The 9,464-nt window shown below is 27.8% G+C and overlaps 2 pseudogenes; both read right to left on the bottom strand.

The window, feature by feature from the left end:
• Window positions 1-892: 892 nt before the first annotated feature.
• On the bottom strand, window positions 893-1,444 carry LOC147944192 (S-protein homolog 7 pseudogene; annotated as a pseudogene).
• Window positions 1,445-5,019: 3,575 nt separating this feature from the next.
• Window positions 5,020-5,571, bottom strand: LOC104733528 (S-protein homolog 7 pseudogene; annotated as a pseudogene).
• Window positions 5,572-9,464: the final 3,893 nt, after the last annotated feature.

Below are 9,464 nucleotides of genomic sequence, written 5' to 3'. Positions count from 1 at the left end.
ACTGGAAGCCTCGATAATAGTGTCTGAGAGAGTTTTTGGTAGGTTCTTTTCTTAAGAAAGAAGAGTTTTTTATAAATAATATTTTCAAATATGTTCTTTCAGGCCCATCTCTACCCATAGGCACGGTAGGTAAATACCAAGGGTCCAATAACAATTTTGAAAAAATCCTTTAGGATAAAAGGTCCAAATTTTCCAAAAAAAAAATTTATTAGGAGGTTTTAGTTTTTTTCTAGTTTTGCCACGGGCCCAATTTTAGTTTAAGACAGGCCTGTGTTCTTTCACACAGCTAGAGCCGTATATTGATTTCATCAAACCATCAAAAATAATGTTGAATGCAGAGTCAATCATTAGATGGGCAAAACTTTCCCAGCCAACCAACAATAGTGGATGTTGGGGTGCTTTATGAACTAAATGAATGAGAATCTTAATGCTTGTTAGAATTGTTTGAAACGGATCAAATGTTTAGTTTTAAGTAATTACTTTTATAGAGAATTGTTGCTACCAAAGTAGTTTACAAACCTTGATTTTGGAAAACCGTAACCAGTTTTTGTCAAAATTTTGATTTTTGATGCTAGGATTTTATAGTTCACTTGAAAATTAATAAATCAAAAGATTTTTCTAATTCAAATGCTTGCATTATCATTTGTTTTTTGCATTCCAGATCGGATACGAATTACTGAACCAATTTGGACCTATCAGTTTTAAACATATCATTTGTTTACTTGGATATAATTCATTTTATTTTAATTATAAAAAATCTCATTTAAAGGCAATTCAACTTGTAATCAAACAATTATATTATTTTTATGGTGTATACTGTGTATTAGGATTTGTCATATAATATGACTCATATTGCATAAATTACAAACCAATAATTTTTAGGTTTTGTATATAATTTTGAAAATCCAATTTATTAAGTATTATTTCCTCATATCATGAAATTCATTAACATCAAATATAAACGACAATATGGATTGAAGACTAAGATTTTACCAACTATACATAAACTTTTCATGATAATACTCATTTGAGAGATAGATCCCATCCTCTCTAGCATCCCAAAACGTTACTTCACCAAATTTAATGTAAAAATAAGGATCTTCTCTGTAAGCAGTAAAAGTAACAGAAGATTTAAAACCCACTCCATGCGATAGTTTGCAGTCAAACTTAGTCCCACCAAAAAATTTATCCCCAAACTTAAAGGAATATAAGTCTGAATAATGCACATAGTGAATACCGAGATCGTCTTGATCAGATATACAATGAACAGTGAGAATATCATCACTCCTGTTGAGAGAATTCTTGATAATTACTTGGTTTTTTGGAAAAAATTTGCTAGCATTGTTCGATCCAAAACTCAAAGCAATTACAATGATTAAAACAAAAGATGTATTCATGATTTAGAGCTATCTCTTTTTATCTATAGTTTTGTATAAGTTGGTAAAACCAAGTCACCCAAGTAGTATATATACATTAGATTTTTAAATTAATATCCTTGCATAGCTTAAAAAGAATCTTTGACTCTTTTATTTTGGTAACAACTTAATTAAGTACCTAAGTTTCAGTCAATACATCCAATGCACATTAAAAAAAATAAACGATAGGAACATCTATACTATTAAAGCAGAAATACTCTCTAGAGTAAAAATGGACCATGACTTGGTTTTGGTAGGTTTTTTATTAAAAATGATTAGAGAATAACAAAATTTAATCTAATTAACCTATAGTTTCGATTTCTTTAAATGACGAAAATACCCTCGGTCGATCACTTAAAAAATTGCCGGGTTGGGACGCGGATCCTTACATATCCGACTACAGAAGAAAAAAAACCCGCGGATCTGTTTGTACTTCAGAATAATATTTTTCGGATCCAGTATATTATTTCATTCAAGATTAGTTATTTAAGATCCCAAACAGAGTTATTCGATATAGGCAAACACTCTAATTTCATTTTCCTTTAAGGTATTTAAATAAAAACATAAATTTTAATTACTAAAAATTTGGATATTTCCTTAATTACCGAGATTGATCTTAACAGATAATCTTTTAAAAGGAATATTTAGTGATTCAGTTAAAATCTTTAAAAACGAATATTCAAGTTACCAAATCTGACTAAATTGCTTGATTTCTGATATTATAATATTTCCTTAACAAAACTATAGTAATTAATTGTGAGTAGTATAGATAGAAAGAATTAAAAACGCATAAATTATATATATGTAAAGTTGTAAACTAATTTACAGAAAAGGTGTACTGTATATCCCATATTGACTAAATATTTTGGAATATGGTTCATAATCACTATAAATATGTGACTAAAATGTTTAGAGTACAAATGAGCAGGAAGCTTGATTTATCAGGTATCCAAATTTAACAGTTTAATTTGGTTCTATATTTGAAAATATTTAAACTTTTAAAAAGTAAACATATTATAATATATTATAATATATTTACTTTTTTAAAAAAAGTTTAAGATATTATAAATATTTAAATTTTTATAGAATGTTTAAATTATTATAAATATTTGAACTCTGTCGAAAGTTTAAAATATTATAATATATTTAAAGTCTATAAAATATTTAAGTAATATTTATATTTTAATTCTTAAAAATTTAAAATATAAAATTTTTTGAGTTAAATCCGTTTAAACATGTATTTTTATCAAACTATAAATTAAGCCATGGAAGCAGGGTGTGTCTATCCTCTTACAAAACTACTATCCGATATTGCGGAGTGTAATTCTCTTACAAAACTACGTACTATCTACTATTGTGGTGTGTCTGTTTCCGTGAAAAACTACATTTTACAAACTACTTACTCTATTAGGATTTCCAATTTACTGTATAACCCCAAATATACAAATAAACACTATATAAACAAAGAAAATAAATCAAAATAAAAAAAACTATATTACAAAAATACAAATTACAAAAAAAATAACTAACAAAATATATAATCTCGTGCTGTAGCACGAGTATCACCTAGTTTTGAATTAAAGTGAGTCAATTTATGAAAAAATTTAAATGGACTTAAATGAGTTTCCCAAATTAGTCTCATTAATTATATGAGTTTTATCATAAATATATAGGTATCCATCTAGATCCATTTCTGTTGATATTCTTATTAAATATTTATCATATAAAATAATTTTTTTTTCTGCCAAAATTATAAAATTATATTTTTCCACCAAAAAAATTATCTTTTATTAAAACAGTTTTTTCTCGCCAAATCCGTAAAAATTGTTTTTCCCGCCAAATCCATAAAAACGTGTTTTCCCGCTAAAACACCGCAAAAAATGTGTTTTCCGGCCAAAACCGTGAAACGTGTTTTCTCGCCAAAACCATAAAACGTGTTTTCCCGCCAAAAAAAATATATCTCTTTATCAAAATGTTTTTTTTTCTCAAAACCGTGTTTTACAACCAAAAATGCAAAATTGTCATTTGTTATCAAAATGTTTTTTCTCTCAAAACTGTGTTTTCTCGCCAAAACCAAAAAATCTGAGTTTTTACATCATTAAAAAATATTCTCACAAATACATTTTTTCACGCCAAAATTAAAAGCCACAAAATTGCACATTATCACCAAAATTATATACTTAAATGGCTTCAATAGGTTAAATGGGGCAATGTATGTTTAAATGGGTATGATTAAATGGTTTCAAATGGGATTGTACTTAAATGGGGTGGGTTTAAATGGGATGAGTTTAAATGGGGTGGGTTTAAATAGGATGGGTTTAAATTGGGTGGTTTACCATTTTAACATCCCTACTTTGGGCAAAATGATATCAATCTATGAAACTTAAATCTCTATGTATTTAATTTGTTGTCTTTTTATTTTTCCTGCACTAAACTTCCTTCTTAAACTTTTATTGCACAGTTCACTAAATAAAGCTCACCTTAATGAGCTACGTGAAAACCTCTATAAGTTATTAATTTATTGATATATATATATTAAACCGAAAACCTAATTTAAGACCAAAGATATATACTGATTTATTGAAATTTATCGAATGTTAATTTATAGTGGTTATAGTACTGTATTTCATTTCAATCTAACGTTTTTATTCTATTAATCTAATTGAGCTAGATCGAATAAATACTTATTATTATTATTTTTGACCGAAATAAATACTTATTTATAAAAACACTTCAACCTGTCACTATTTTGATATGAATTTCCATAGATTTGATACGTTTAGCCAGTTAGGAGTACAAGCTGGTGCTTGCGACTGTCAGATAAAATAGTAGTTAATCGGCTTTTTCAATGGAAAAGTTCTTTTGGTCTGCTAGTAGAAGTAGTATGTTTTTAGTGGTCTGCACCCTGGTTCGATTTTTATTAGGAGGTTTTAGTTTTTTTCTAGTTTTGCCACGGGCCCAATTTTAGTTTAAGACAGGCCTGTGTTCTTTCACACAGCTAGAGCCGTATATTGATTTCATCAAACCATCAAAAATAATGTTGAATGCAGAGTCAATCATTAGATGGGCAAAACTTTCCCAGCCAACCAACAATAGTGGATGTTGGGGTGCTTTATGAACTAAATGAATGAGAATCTTAATGCTTGTTAGAATTGTTTGAAACGGATCAAATGTTTAGTTTTAAGTAATTACTTTTATAGAGAATTGTTGCTACCAAAGTAGTTTACAAACCTTGATTTTGGAAAACCGTAACCAGTTTTTGTCAAAATTTTGATTTTTGATGCTAGGATTTTATAGTTCACTTGAAAATTAATAAATCAAAAGATTTTTCTAATTCAAATGCTTGCATTATCATTTGTTTTTTGCATTCCAGATCGGATACGAATTACTGAACCAATTTGGACCTATCAGTTTTAAACATATCATTTGTTTACTTGGATATAATTCATTTTATTTTAATTATAAAAAATCTCATTTAAAGGCAATTCAACTTGTAATCAAACAGTTATATTATTTTTATGGTGTATACTGTGTATTAGGATTTGTCATATAATATGACTCATATTGCATAAATTACAAACCAATAATTTTTAGGTTTTGTATATAATTTTGAAAATCCAATTTATTAAGTATTATTTCCTCATATCATGAAATTCATTAACATCAAATATAAACGACAATATGGATTGAAGACTAAGATTTTACCAACTATACATAAACTTTTCATGATAATACTCATTTGAGAGATAGATCCCATCCTCTCTAGCATCCCAAAACGTTACTTCACCAAATTTAATGTAAAAATAAGGATCTTCTCTGTAAGCAGTAAAAGTAACAGAAGATTTAAAACCCACTCCATGCGATAGTTTGCAGTCAAACTTAGTCCCACCAAAAAATTTATCCCCAAACTTAAAGGAATATAAGTCTGAATAATGCACATAGTGAATACCGAGATCGTCTTGATCAGATATACAATGAACAGTGAGAATATCATCACTCCTGTTGAGAGAATTCTTGATAATTACTTGGTTTTTTGGAAAAAATTTGCTAGCATTGTTCGATCCAAAACTCAAAGCAATTACAATGATTAAAACAAAAGATGTATTCATGATTTAGAGCTATCTCTTTTTATCTATAGTTTTGTATAAGTTGGTAAAACCAAGTCACCCAAGTAGTATATATACATTAGATTTTTAAATTAATATCCTTGCATAGCTTAAAAAGAATCTTTGACTCTTTTATTTTGGTAACAACTTAATTAAGTACCTAAGTTTCAGTCTATACATCCAATGCACATTAAAAAAAATAAACGATAGGAACATCTATACTATTAAAGCAGAAATACTCTCTAGAGTAAAAATGGACCATGACTTGGTTTTTGTAGGTTTTTTATTAAAAATGATTAGAGAATAACAAAATTTAATCTAATTAACCTATAGTTTCGATTTCTTTAAATGACGAAAATACCCTCGGTCGATCACTTAAAAAATTGCCGGGTTGGGACGCGGATCCTTACATATCCGACTACAGAAGAAAAAAAACCCGCGGATCTGTTTGTACTTCAGAATAATATTTTTCGGATCCAGTATATTATTTCATTCAAGATTAGTTATTTAAGATCCCAAACAGAGTTATTCGATATAGGCAAACACTCTAATTTCATTTTCCCTTAAGGTATTTAAATAAAAACATAAATTTTAATTACTAAAAATTTGGATATTTCCTTAATTACCGAGATTGATCTTAACAGATAATCTTTTAAAAGGAATATTTAGTGATTCAGTTAAAATCTTTAAAAACGAATATTCAAGTTACCAAATCTGACTAAATTGCTTGATTTCTGATATTATAATATTTCCTTAACAAAACTATAGTAATTAATTGTGAGTAGTATAGATAGAAAGAATTAAAAACGCATAAATTATATATATGTAAAGTTGTAAACTAATTTACAGAAAAGGTGTACTGTATATCCCACATTGACTAAATATTTTGGAATATGGTTCATAATCACTATAAATATGTGACTAAAATGTTTAGAGTACAAATGAGCAGGAAGCTTGATTTATCAGGTATCCAAATTTAACAGTTTAATTTGGTTCTATATTTGAAAATATTTAAACTTTTAAAAAGTAAACATATTATAATATATTATAATATATTTACTTTTTAAAAAAAAGTTTAAGATATTATAAATATTTAAATTTTTATAGAATGTTTAAATTATTATAAATATTTGAACTCTGTCGAAAGTTTAAAATATTATAATATATTTAAAGTCTATAAAATATTTAAGTAATATTTATATTTTAATACTTAAAAATTTAAAATATAAAACTTTTTGAGTTAAATCCGTTTAAACATGTATTTTTATCAAACTATAAATTAAGCCATGGAAGCAGGGTGTGTCTATCCTCTTACAAAACTACTATCCGATATTGCGGAGTGTAATTCTCTTACAAAACTACGTAATATCTACTATTGTGGTGTGTCTGTTTCCGTGAAAAACTACATTTTACAAACTACTTACTCTATTAGAATTTCCAATTTACTGTATAACCCCAAATATACAAATAAACACTATATAAACAAAGAAAATAAATCAAAATAAAAAAAAACTATATTACAAAAATACAAATTACAAAAAAAATAACTAACAAAATATATAATCCCGTGCTGTAGCACGAGTATCACCTAGTTTTGAATTAAAGTGAGTCAATTTATGAAAAAATTTAAATGGACTTAAATGAGTTTCCCAAATTAGTCTCATTAATTATATGAGTTTTATCATAAATATATAGGTATCCATCTAGATCCATTTCTGTTGATATTCTTATTAAATATTTATCATATAAAATTATTTTTTTTTCTGCCAAAATTATAAAATTAAATTTTTCCACCAAAAAAATTATCTTTTATTAAAACAGTTTTTTCTCGCCAAATCCGTAAAAATTGTTTTTCCCGCCAAATCCATAAAAACGTGTTTTCCCGCTAAAACCGCAAAAAATGTGTTTTCCGGCCAAAACCGTGAAACGTGTTTTCTCGCCAAAACCATAAAACGTGTTTTCCCGCAAAAAAAAAAATATATCTCTTTATCAAAATGTTTTTTTTTCTCAAAACCGTGTTTTACCACCAAAAATGCAAAATTGTCATTTGTTATCAAAATGTTTTTTCTCTCAAAACTGTGTTTTCTCGCCAAAACCAAAAAATCTGAGTTTTTACATCATTAAAAAATATTCTCACAAATACATTTTTTCCCGCCAAAATTAAAAGCCACAAAATTGCACATTATCACCAAAATTATATACTTAAATGGCTTCAATAGGTTAAATGGGGCAATGTATGTTTAAATGGGTATGATTAAATGGTTTCAAATGGGATTGTACTTAAATGGGGTGGGTTTAAATGGGATGAGTTTAAATGGGGTGGGTTTAAATAGGATGGGTTTAAATTGGGTGGTTTACCATTTTAACATCCCTACTTTGGGCAAAATGATATCAATCTATGAAACTTAAATCTCTATGTATTTAATTTGTTGTCTTTTTATTTTTCCTGCACTAAACTTCCTTCTTAAACTTTTATTGCACAGTTCACTAAATAAAGCTCACCTTAATGAGCTACGTGAAAACCTCTATAAGTTATTAATTTATTGATATATATATTAAACCGAAAACCTAATTTAAGACCAAAGAAATATACTGATTTATTGAAATTTATCGAATGTTAATTTATAGAGGTTATAGTACTGTATTTCATTTCAATCTAACGTTTTTATTCTATTAATCTAATTGAGCTAGATCGAATAAATACTTATTATTATTATTTTTGACCGAAATAAATACTTATTTATAAAAACACTTCAACCTGTCACTATTTTGATATGAATTTCCATAGATTTGATACGTTTAGCCAGTTAGGAGTACAAGCTGGTGCTTGCGACTGTCAGATAAAATAGTAGTTAATCGGCTTTTTCAATGGAAAAGTTCTTTTGGTCTGCTAGTAGAAGTAGTATGTTTTTAGTGGTCTGCACCCTGGTTCGATTTCCAGCCCCCTTGTTATTCAACCATTCTTTTTTATTTTTAAAATAGCTATAAATTTTTTAATAACATTTGGATTTGCAGCCCATAAATACTCATAGCCAGCTCTAGACTTGGGTCGAATTCATTTGGTACATTGAAAAAAAGTTTTATAACACGTATAACGTAGTGAATGTATAGCTCAATCTCTTGGTTATAATAGTATGTTTTTAGTGGTCTGCACCCTGGTTCGATTTGCAGCCCATAAATACTCATAGCCAGCTCTAAACTTGGGTCGAATTCATTTGGTACATTGAAAAAAAGTTTTATAACACGTATAACGTAGTGCATGTATAGCTCGATCTCTTGGTTATCAAGAGCTTGCTGTGAATTGTGATTAAGTTTGCTGTATTAATTTGTTGTTTCAACTTTCAAGTATAAAAGTTCTTTAGGTTGTCTTTCATAGAATATTGGAAACCTACCAAGACGTATGTGTGATTAAACAATTCCTAGCGATTGCTTTTTATTTGTGTTCTTCATGAATTTTCTTTTGGGAATTTCTAAGTCGTGAGGATGAACATTTATAGACCGATCAACATTTAATTTGTAGTTTTACTATACACCAATTTCAAATGAGAAGAGACCAAAAAAATGCATCCACCTTTACTTTCCATATCATATCTTATCATTTCATCGCAAAACCATGATTATGCCATTTCACAAAATGCCAATATAAAAAACAACATTTTCTTCTATTGAAAACAATAAAACAAAAACAACATTTTTCTCACTTTTGTAAAAAGTAGTCCTACACCATCCATGTACCGACCGTGTTATAGTTTTCTAACATTTTATGATTATTGGTGATAATTATTGCCATTTTATATAAAATATTGGGAAAATGAAATTAAAAGGTGAGATGTAGATGGAGTGAGGGTCCATGAAGAAGAAATTGTACAGTTGGCATAAGAAATAAGTTGGACTCATCAACCTCCTCTTTTTATTTAAAACTAGATGAATACCCGCACTACGT

Source organism: Camelina sativa, chromosome 5 (assembly GCF_030686135.1).
Source record: "Camelina sativa cultivar CO46 ecotype springtype chromosome 5, ASM3068613v1".
In the NCBI taxonomy this organism is placed as follows: Eukaryota; Viridiplantae; Streptophyta; class Magnoliopsida; order Brassicales; family Brassicaceae; genus Camelina; species Camelina sativa.
This window is presented reverse-complemented; position numbering and strand designations above follow the sequence as displayed.